Source organism: Chelonoidis abingdonii, chromosome 11 (assembly GCF_003597395.2).
Source record: "Chelonoidis abingdonii isolate Lonesome George chromosome 11, CheloAbing_2.0, whole genome shotgun sequence".
NCBI lineage: Eukaryota > Metazoa > Chordata > Testudines > Testudinidae > Chelonoidis > Chelonoidis abingdonii.
Genome location: NC_133779.1, coordinates 30,460,378 through 30,472,341, shown reverse-complemented (window position 1 = coordinate 30,472,341; position 11,964 = coordinate 30,460,378).

Genomic DNA, 11,964 nt, shown 5'->3' with positions numbered 1-11,964 from the left:
AGACTGAAAACAAAACCCCCTCCAGCAGCTCTCTCCTCTCCCCCTGCTCCTCCTTTTCTTTGTTCAGTTTCTGGGCCAGAAGGTGTCACTTCTCCCAACCCCCCTCCTGGCTCAGGATACTCCTCAGGTAACTTCCTTTAAGTGAAGTCCCCCATCCCCAGTGTAACCCCCCTGCAACATTTCCAGGTCAAATCCGCCCCCTGCTCCGTCACACCTGCCATGACAAAAACTTAGTCTTAGTCATGACACCTACTGAAGTGCTGGGGATGGACGGGCATAAGTCTGCTCACATCTAAAGCCTCCGCCCCCAGTTTAAGGGTGGAACTATCAGATCCAGGCATCAAAAAATTGGGGGGTGGGAGGAGCAAATGAGAAACACGGATGAGAATGAGAATCACAGTATAAAATCAGGGAGGCAGAGGGGGACACGGAGCAGAGAACCCCGGACAGCACCCACTGCTCCTCGGAGGTGTCCAGGGAGCCAGTGGAATTCCGCCCAGAGACATGACCTGAAGAGGAAAATAGGCCCCACAATTGCAGAGCCCTCCCTCTCCCCCATCCCGCTTCCTCCTCCTGGTATGATGGGTACCAGGGCCAGGAGGAAGATGAAGAGGGGGTCTCGTGACTTCCTGGGGCCACAGAGGGGTGTGCACAGATCAGGAGTGCAGGGAGAAGTCCAGCCAGAGCCGGAGCAGAAGGTTCTGGAGAAGCCGGAAAAGGGGCTGCAGCCTGGAGTGCTCGAGACAGGCATGGGCCAGAGTCTCCCTCTTGCTGCAGAAGGGCCAAGTTTTGGGGGAGGGTCGGAACCGTGCCAGGTACACGTCCATGCTCACAGCTCCGTGATGGCACCATCTGGAGTGAGTCATGGCAGCTGATTGAGCAGCCTGGTTTGTCTGCAGGTTTGCCTCACAGGAAGGACCACGGGGGATGGCACGGCAGCACAGGAGGAGGCAGGACCATAAGGGACCCGTGTGGCAATGGAGGAAGAGCTGATGGGACCACAGGGGATGGCAGCACAGGAGGAGGCAGGACCGTGAGGGACCGTGCGGTGGTGGAGGAGGAGAGGAGTTCCCAGGATTGCCGGGAGGCGGTGAAGGTGGTCTCGAGGAACCAGGCGGGGGTCGGGTGATGAGGACGAAGAGTCGTGGCCGAAAGGGAGTAGTAGCAAGGGGGGGCCCATGAGGTCGAAGTGAGACAAGGCTGTGCAGGCGAGACAAGCCGCTGAGGGAGCCTCCCAAGGGATGTGGGAAGCTTCAATACCTTCTACCTCATACACGCAGACTCCTCAGGCCCCATGGGCTGGGCAGGACAGGACAGGATGGGATCGGGGGTTAATTATTTCCCTGGTGCATTTCCATGGGCCCTGTGATAAATGAAGGTTGCGGGGAGAGAGGAACTCCCTTTTATGAACACCCAGCAGCTATAAAATTCCTCTTAGTAGCTGCTTTCTAATTGCTCTACCTATAAAGGGCTAAAAAGTTTCACTGCTATGCACAGATAAAAGGAAGTGAGTGGACACCTGGCCAAAAGAGCCAATGGAACTTCTAGAACTTTTTAAAATGGAGAAAAGACTCCCCTTTTGTCTGTCTGTGGTTGTTCTAGCGGGGAGAGGCAGACAAAGCAGAGCTATGCTGTAAGAAACTTGGGCCAGGTATGAAAAAATCATCAGTATCATACTTAGAAACTACTCATCTAAAACCCCAGCTACGTAAGTAGATCAGGAAATGTCTAGGAAGACGCAATTAGGTTTGTCCCTTTTATTTCATCATGGCTTGTGTATTTCTCTGTGCTAACCCCAGGTGCATTTGTTCTGCTTGTAACCTTTCAGCTGGACCTCAAGAAAGCCATTCTTGGTGCCTAATTCTTGTAGTTGCTCTTTTAAAATCTAGCAGTAGCCTGCGTTCCCAGATGTATTTTCTTTCTTTTTTTATTAATAAAATTTACCTTTTTTAAGAACAGGATTGGATTTTTGTGTCTTAAGAGGTTTGTGCACACGTTGTTTAATTAGCTGCTGGCAACAGCGGATTTCTTTTATTTTTCTTTGTCAGCTCTTCCCCGGGGGGCGGGAGGACTTGAGGAGGGTACCCCACAGGAAGGAATTCCCAAGTGCATCTTCCTGGGCTCTCAAACAGGTTCTGCACTTGGGTGGTGGCAGCATCTACCCAGCCAAGATCAGAGAGAAGCTGTAATCTTGGCAGTTTAATACAAGCCTGGAGCGGCCAGTATTAATTTTTAGAATCCTTGTGGGCCCCCACCTTCTGCACTCGAAGTGCCAGAGGGGGGAATCAGCCCTGACAGGCTCCTCCTCTCCTGTTCTTTGTGCTGTTCCCTCAATGGCGACTGTGCCCAGTGTCACCTATAATTTTTCCCACCCGTGTGCGAAATGAATTTTGTTACGTGACACATCACCTCCATAATGCTGCACGTGACAACATTAGTGTGGTGGGCATGGGGGCCGAGGGCTTCAGCGTGTGAGAGGGGGCTCCGGGCTGGGAGCTCCTGCTGGGGATGCAGGCTCTGGGGTGGGGCCAGGGGTGAGGGTCTTGGGGTGCAGGCTGACCCGGGATTACAGCTGGGAGAGAGAACTCCCCTCCTCTCTCTCTCCTCGCAGCAGCACCTGGGCTGGGTGTGTGTGGTGTTTAGATGTTGCATGTAAGTATTAGAACTGGGAGCACTGGCTGTTGGGAGTCTGAAAGGACAGGAAGGAGTAGGGAGGAGTTGAGGAGGCAGAGTGAGAGTTACAGAGGGGGCAGCAGCAGCTTCGTACAGAGGTTTCCACTCTAAAAATAAAGTCCTGTTGAAGTTGTTAGTAACTTGCCTGGTTGATACAACGGGGGAGAGGCGCCTCTTCCTGGCGCGGCAGCTATGGGGCTGGGGCCATGGGATAGGCACCTCTCTTTCAGCCGTGGCAGGTCTGGGGCTGGGTTAGGGCCAGGGAGGGGCACCCCTCCCCTGGCTGCAGCAAGTCAAGGGCTGAGTTGGGGCTGGGGAAGGGTGCCCCTTCCCTGGCCATGGCAGGGCCCTGCTGGGCAGATTCCCTGAGCACCTGCATGGTGCTTAATAGGCTGCTGTGCAGCCGCGTGACCGCGCAACTTACAGGGAACTTAGGCTGTGACACTATGCCCCATATTCACGATAGAAATATTGTTATAATATCATTATTTCATAATTGTAATGTATTTTATGCAAGATAGGTCATGTGAGGTATCATTGGAAAGATTATGATTTACTGAATATGATTATCCTATGTGTATGTATGTGTCATTTTTGTATCTAAAGTTAGGAATATTGACTATACATCTATACTGCAAAATTGTTTGTTTGCACCTGGGGAACATCCACCAGACAGAATGCAATCAGTCTGGCTGGCTAGCTGGGAATAAGTCAAGGGACCATTAAGGAGAACAGCAGGAGAATAAAGCCAGACTCAGCCTGAACAACTGCTGGAAGTGCAGCTCTGAGAAAAGCTGAGAGGAGGTTCTGATTCGAGTGCTGACTGCAAAGGGCTGGGAGAAAAGAAACTGTCTCCTGCTGCGTTCAGGGAAACAAGGCTTTGTGTCCGTTCTTTGTAAATACGCAGGATTGCACCAAAGGAACATCTGACTTTCTTATCAATTCCCTCTTCTAGCCGAAACAATGGAGAGGGCCCTGAACTTTGGTTACCCACTTGGATCAAAAGAGGAACAATATATTGTGACGAACTGGGACTGTTCTTAATGTTTGCTCTGAATACTGTGTTGGTGCCTCAGTGTCCCCTAGGCAGTTCTTAATATCTAGGTGGTGGGATAAGGGTGTGTGATTGCTGCAGAGCAAAGGGCCAGTGCACCTAAATGCCTGGCACTCTGTCTCCTAGCAACTGATGGCCTGGGCCCCTCCTCTGCAAAGGTGCCAACTGAAGGTGTTGGAGACAAAGGGATCAGGTGACCTCCTGGCCCGGGAAAGGAGCTGAGCAGAGAGGAGGGGCTGGAGGGGGTGGTTAGTCTGGAGCTTGCTGGGGACGAGGAGTGAAGTGCAGACCTAGGGGTCTGGCTCACTGCCCCCCAGAATGGACCCGGCCGAGGGGTCTGGTTCGCTGTATCTACAAGCTCTGTTTTAGACCCTGTTCCTGTCATCGAATAAACCTCTGTTTTGCTGGCTAAGAGTCACGTCTGACTGCAAAGTGGGGGTGCAGAACCCTGTGGCTTCCCCAGGACCCTGCCTGGGTGGGCTCGCTGTGGGAAGCACACGGAGGGGCAGAGGATGCTGAATGCTCCAAGGAGAGACCCAGGAGGTGAAGCCGTGTGAGCTTCTTGCCCTGAACAAGTCTGCTCCAAGGGAGAGGAGGCTCCCCAAAGTCCTGACTGGCTTTGTGGGGAGCAGTTCCAGAGCATCGTCCGGGGACTCCATGACATATATATACAGCTAAAGCATGTTTAGTATCCTGGAAAACAATATATGGCTTGTAATGATAAAGAAAAAAATAGTGCAGAGTGAATCTGAATGACAGATAGAATGAATAGAATGACACGTATCTCTTACGCCAAATATTTTTGCACTTAATATTTGTTTCCACAGCAAGCCTTGTCAGCTTTATTAATGAATTGATATCGTGCAGCCCTTGGAAATGTGAATTGCTCTAAAGTGCCAAGTGTTGCGATCTGCAGAGCGCACTGAGTTAAATCAAGCACTTATGTTGACAAAAGTAAAATCCTTCCAGCAACTAGTAATGGATTTAAATATCATTGTGATCAAACTAGAGCTGTCACAATCCCCTGAGCCTGGATCTAGTTCTGGGCAGCCTCAATATTTAGGAATATTCTGAGCCAAATTTTGTGAGGGCTTATTATGAGTTTTTCAGATCTATCTTAGGTTTGCATATAGTGTTTATCACGGTAAGATCTAAGCACAGAATTTAACCTGACTGGAGGTTTTAAAAATCCAGGAGTTGGTTTCTGTCACTTCTTTCAGCTGCGACTGTATCCATTTATCCTTGGAAAGGCTTTGTGGATGTCAGAATATACACATCCCGACTTGTAAAGCATCTTGGAGGATTTCAGCAGAGCATTTCTCATCCAGGCAAGTTTTGGAGGAATCCAGGCTCAGTTCAAAGGAGGGGATACAACCTAATTTTATAGTTTAATATGTCAATTTCAACAGCTAGGATGGGAGGGGCAGGAAAGGGTCTGAGGGAGCCTGGAGGTGGGCATAAGTCATCCAGGGACCTCAGTGCCAATGGGTAGAGGGCACAGGCAGTGTATGGGGTTCTACAGGTGTCCCTGGGTCAGACATATGCATAATAGGTCACTAAAGGATGACATGTGAGATCTCTACTGAGATTCAGTAGCCCACCCATCATAATCATTGTGAAATATACATACGGCTGCTATATAAGAAGTTGTGTATCTATTAGAACTGTCGAGCAATTAAAAAATTAATCACGATTAGTCGCACTGTTAATAATAGAATACAATTTATTTAAATATTTTGGGTGTTTTCTACATTTTCAAATATATTGATTTCAATTACAACACAGAATACAAAGCGTACAGTGCTCACTTTATATTTTTTTATTACAAGTATTTGCACTGTAAAAAAACAAAAGAAACAGTATATTTCAATTCACCTCATACAAGCACTGTAGTGCAATCTCTTTATCATAAAAGTGGAACTTACAAATGTAGAATTATGTAAAAAAAAAACAAACCTGCATTCAAAACCAGAACAATGTAAAATTTTAGAGCGTATAAGTCCTCTCAGACCTACTTCCTGTTCAACCAATCGCACAAACAAGTTTGCTTACATTTGCAGGAGATAAGGCTGCTCGCTTCTTGTTTACAATATCACCTGTGTAACCCCTTTGGGGTTTAGAGAGCATGGAACCTTTAAATCTTTTTCCTGAGGGGAAGGGGGAGAGTGAGAAAAAAGGAAGGAAACTCCAGGGGGTTGGGCTGGAGCTCCAGGGGAGAGGGGGAGCAGCCCGCAGCCCCTGGCAAAGGAAGCAGAGGGAACCTGCCTGAAGCCTGGGAAGGGCAGGGTGGCCGATCGGGGACACCCCAGGACAGAAGCCAGGAGCAGCACTGTGCCGGGGGGAATCGCCTGAGAAGGACAGGCCGGAGCTGGACCCAGTATCACGCCTGCCCAGAGCTGCATGGGGCTGAGAGTACTGGGGCTTGTGACTCTGCACTGGGAACAAGGAGGGAGGCTGTAGCTAGTGAAGTAGGGAGAGGGTCGCTCTGGGTGGCTTTGCAGAGAGCGGCCGGAGAGAGCACTGGAGGGGTTCACTGGCACTGAAGACGACCAGGAGCACCCAAGACTCACCCCTGGACTGGAACTTTGCTCAGGCCTCCTGAACTCTGTGTGCAGACACTCTGCTCAGTGTCTGTCCTTCCAGACTGTGCTAGCACTGGGCCCATGGGGCCTTGGTTTGGATGCAGCCCTGTTTTACTGCTCCCCCTATATTTCTCCTTGTTGTTTTTCTCCTCTCATACCTCTGTAAATAAATATCTCCCTTTGTTATATCCATTGTACTTTTCCTGTAGGTGTGTTCACTCTGGGGGGTTAGGAAACAGGTGCACCTGGGGTAGAAGGGATTTTTCCTGCTGCATTCCTGCACGCGCTGTCTCTTGGCCAGAGCTGTCTGCAGAGCAAACTCCATCTTGACCACGAGGGCACTAAAATTACACATGAAAGTGAGAACAGGCATTTGCATAGCACTGTTGTAGCCAGCTTCGCAAGGTATTTTTGTGCCAGATGCACTAAAGATTCATAAGTCCCTTCATGCTTCAACCACTGTTCCAGGGGACATGCGTCCATGCTGATGACAGGTTCTGCTCAATAATACTCCAAAGCAATGCGGACTGAAGCATGTTCATTTTCATTAACTTAGTCAGATGCCATCTGCAGAAGGTTGATTTTCTTTTTGGTGGTTCAGGTTCTGTAGTTTCTGTATTGGAGTGTTGCTCTTTTAAGACTTCTGAAAGCATGCTCCACACCTCGTCCCTCTCAGATTTTGGGAGACACTTCAGATTCTTAAACCTTGAGTCGAGTGTCTGTAGCTATCTTAAGAAATCTCACATTGGTACCTTGTGTTTTGTCAAATATGCAGTGAAAGTGTTCTTAAAATGAACAACATGTGCTGGGTCATCATCTGAGATGGCTACAACATGAAATATATGGCAGAATGTGGGTAAAACAGAGCTGAGGACATACAATTCTCCCCCAAGGAGTTCAGTCACAAATTTAATTAACACATTTTTTTCTAAAGAGCATCAGCAGCATGAAGCATGTCCTCTGGAATGCTGGCCAAAGCATGAAGGGGCATAGGAATGTTTAGCGTATCTGGCACATAAATACCTTGCAACGACGGCTACAAAAGTATCATGCAAACGCCTGTTCTCACTTTCAGGTGACATTGTAAATAAGAAGCAGGCAGCATTATCTCCCGTAAATGGAAACAAACGTGTTTGCCTTAGCGATTGGCTGAACGAGAAGTAGGACTGAGGAGACTTGTAGGTCTCTGACGTTTTACATTGTTTTAGACCAGTTATGTAACAAAAAAATCTACATTTGTAAATTGCACTTTCATACAGTACTTGTATGAGGTGAATTGAAAAATACTAATGTTGGAGCATAAGCTTGCGTGGGTGAAAAGTGTCTGACGAAGTGGGTATTCCCCACGAAAGCTCATGCTCCAATACTTCTGTTAGTCTGTAAGTGCCACAGGACTCTGTCACTTTTTACAGATCCAGACCAACACGGCTACCTCTCTGATACTTGAAAAATATTGTTCTTTTGTTTATCGTTTTTACAGTGCAAATATTTGTAATAAAAAATAATATACACTTTAATTTAAATTACAACACAGAATACAACATATATGAAAATGTAGAAAAACATCCAAAATATTTATAATTTACAATTGGTTTCCATTGTTTACAGTGCAATTAAAACAACAATTAATTGTGATTAATTTTTTTGAGTTAATCATGTGAGTTAACTGTGATTATCGACAGCCCTAGTATCTATGTTGAATGAAGGCAGATCACCAGAAGGTGATGTGTCTCAGACGTGTTCCTTTCAGGCAGGACGTAACAGAGGCACACCTCTCAGTCTGCTCATGTCAATAGTCTGTTGTCACCTCAGTATCCGTCTAGGCAGAAGAAAGATTGTGAAATCTACAAGAGAGGAATGTCACAGGATAAACCAACAGCAGGGGATCCTATTTATGACTAAAGACACAGGATTGTTAGGGTATATCTGGAAGGAAAAGGAAACATGGGCTCCTCCATCCAGGAGGAAATCAACAGGTGTTTATGTTATGAACGGAGGGTCACAGCCAACCTGGCTGGAAAATGCTGGTAAGCAATATTCCACAGGCTATGAAAGTATCCTGTTCAGCAAGTCAAGACTCTAAAACAGGCCTGCCACAATTTGTAAAGTGGCGAGGGCCACATTACGCCAAAGAAAACAGCTGAGGGCCAACCCCCCGGCCCTGCGGAAACACCCCCCCCAGCACCTCCCGGCCCCAGGAAACACCCCTTCCAGAGCCGCCCAGCCTTGCAGAAACAAACCTTTCTTCCCCAGCGCCGCCCCACCAAAAGAGCTGTGGGCCAAAAAGGAAGGTTGGGGGTGGGGAGATGATATTTGATTTTAAATCAACCAGGGGTCCCAGCTGAAGAGGTGGCTGGGATCCCTCAGGGGCAAATTAAAGGGCCGGGGCTCCGGTGGCTGGGGAACCCGGAGTTTTCCAGGGCTGGGGCAGGGATTTAAAGGGCCAGAGCTCCTGCTGCTGAGGGGAGCCCGAGCCCTTTAAATCCCAGCCCCAGCCTATCCGCTGGAGCGCGGCCGGGATTCAAAGGGCTCTGGCTGCCTGCAGCAGCAGGAGCCCGGAGCCCTTTAAATCTCAGCCGCGGCGGGAATGCTCTGCGGGCAGCCCAGAGCCCTTTGAATCCCGGCCGCGGCTGAGATTTAAAGGGCTCAGGGCTCCCCGTGGCTGCGGGATTCAAAGGGCTCTGGGCTGCTCGCAGAGCGCCGTGTGCGGGGGATTTAGAATCCCCCCACCGGCCGCACAGTGAGGCTCCATATGTTGTGCAGGCCTGCTCTAGAATGGTTGTTAGCATTTTGGTTTATATGTAACCATTTGTTTCCAATATTTCTACTTGCTACTGCCTGAGTCTCTGGCCTCTGTTCAATAAACCTAGGCCTGATTTCACTATAAACCAGGGATCGGCAACCTTTGGCACACGGCCTGTCAGGGTAAGCCCATGGCAAGCAGGGCTGGTTTGTTTAACTGCCATGTCCGCAGGTTCAGCCGATCGTGGCTCCCACTGGCCGCGGTTCGCCACTCCAGGCTAATGGGGGATGCGGGAAGGGCGGCCAGCACATCCCTTGTCCCCCGCTGCTTCACGCAGCCCCCATTGGCCTGGAGCTGCAATCGGCCGAACCTGAGGATGCAGCAGGTAAACAAACTGACCCAGCCCACCAGAGGCTTTCCCTGATGGGCCGCATGCCAAAGGTTGCCGATCCCTGCTATGAAAAGATCTGAGCACTGTGTGTTAAGCGGAACGATGATCCAAGGCGAAGCTGGTGATCCAAGGTGAAACTGTTTCTTTGGAAGCAGCGAATCTGTGAATACTGCGAGTGTGCAGTGAACTAGGTGCTGGACGCTCCAGGGAGACGCTTGGAGAGCTCAGTGGGTTGGAACATGCCAGTAGCTAACTTGGGGAGAGAGGGAGTTGGGGAGCTGACACCCAGCAGGCACTGACAAGGCTTCCTCAAGCTAAGGGCAGGTGGTAGCAAGGAGCCTCCCAGCCCTAGGACCTCTTGGGAAGCATCACATCTGGGCTGGGGCATTGTCATGTTACTAGCATGGCAAGAGATGTTGACCAAATGAATCTATTTTGTATATGTGCCTTGAACATGGTTTTAAAAACAGCCCTGAAGCCAGATCCACTGCGGCCATTGGGTATTGATGTGTCTGTGCACAGCTCTGTGTTTCTGGTTCTCAGGGATGCCCAGGAGCCTTTGGTGCCCGTTTCCCACCCCAGGGGTTTGCAGATCCTGACTTAACTTTTCTGGGGATCCTTTGACTCTCAGCCAAGGCCAAAAATGGCAAACCGCCACGTGCGATTTGAGGCAGGTTCACAAAATGTTGGAGGCTTGGCCAGAACCAAGCAAGTTTTGTGTCTCTTCAAGTGTAGGGGTCCTGCCTGTATGGGGGAGGCATATTGGGGGGTGGGAGCCCAGATGGGGAGGTTGGGGAGTCCTGGCTGGGGGTGGCTAGAGAGTCTGTCTGGGGTGTGTTGGGTGAGGGGGAGTAAAACCCTGGCTGGGGTGTGTTTGTGTGTAGGCTACAAACTCTGTCTGGGGGATGGGGGGGTACAGACCTTGGCTGGTGGCTGTGAGGAGTGGGGGGTACAGAACTTGCCTGTGTGTGTGTGGGGTATCAGACCTTGGCTGGTGGCTGTGGGGGGTAGAGACCTTGCCTGTGGGGGGCGGGGTACAGACCCTGGCTGGGTGTGCAACCAGACCTCCCTGCCCTGTTCCCCCTCCAATCCCTCAGCCCCTCCACCCCAGCCCCTCCAAACTCCCCCCGCGACCCCTCGCCCCTGCCCTCTCCGCTCTCCCACCCCCCGACACTTCTCCCTTTTGCTAACACCTCTCCCTTGACTCCCTCACCAAACACCCGCCTCTCTCAAGAGAACATGTCACCCCACCCCCCCGACTTCTACCGGGCCCATACCCTGTCCTCCACCCTCAGGCTCCCCCCGCTCACCCCCCGCCTCTCCTGACCCTCTCAACCCCCCACTCGCGCATCCACAGATCCCCCGCACCCCCGACTCCCTCCCACCGTCTCCCTCTTCAGCCCCCTTACACCCCTACCCCCGCGTCCATTCTCCCACCCCAACTGCCCCCTACTCCCTTACCTTCCCAACCCAGCCCCCGTCAACCCCCCTCCTAGACCCCCTACCACCCCTTCACGTCCCCTGGACTCTCCAACCACCCACCTTTCTCCCCCACCCCCAGCCCCCGCACCCCTCCGTTTGCACCCCCCGGTCACCCCATTCCTACCACCCCGTCCATAAGCGACGTCTCTCTCCGGTGCCCCCTCCACCCCTTGTTTCCTCCCCCTGACTCCTCCCAACCCCACCTCCTCCCCGGTCCCCCTCTGACACCCCCGCCTCTTCCACGCCCCCACCAACCCCTTATGCACCATACCCCTAAAGTCTTTCCCCCCCTGGGAGCCATGCAACCCCGCTCTCGCAGTCCACCGGCCGCTGTCCGCGGCGTCCCTCACCGCGCGCGCCAACAGATTAAGCTATATGGAGGGGCTCGTCACAGCTAGGAGGAGAGCTTACCAGGGTACTTTCCATCCATGGTGTCGGTGATTGTAGATAAAGGCAGGCGAGTGATTGTGTTCAGGCAAGACCTCCGTCAGGAGTCCGGGTGAGGTTGCTACGGCAGGGCGCGCCTCGCTGGTCAAGTTCGGTTCGCTCGCGCAGGGCCCCTATCCACCAATCAGAAACACTCTAGTTTCCGGAGCCTCAGAGGAAGAAGGTCAGTGAGCTCTCTTAAAGGTCCATGTTTTCCAAATGCGTCAATATCGACTCCCACTCCCCCTTCCTCCCCACCCCAGACACGCGAGTCTGTGACCCCCCTACATCCTACATTACCCCAGCCTTCCCCCCAGGCAAGTCTGTACCCCCACCCCCAGCCTTCCCACCCAGCAAGTTCTGTTATCCCCCCCCACACCCAGCCCCTTCCCCCCCAAGGGCAAAGGATTCTGTATCCCCCCCAGCCACACCCCCAGCCTTCCCCCCAGGCGGAATGTGTCCTGTATCCCCCCCCCACACCTCAGCGGCCTTTCCCCCCGGCCCAGGCATGAACCTCCAGAACTCCCCACCCCATTGCAAGTTCTTGATCAATCTCCCCTCCCACTACCCCCAGCTCTCCCCCAGGCCAAAGTTCTGTATCCCCTCCCACACC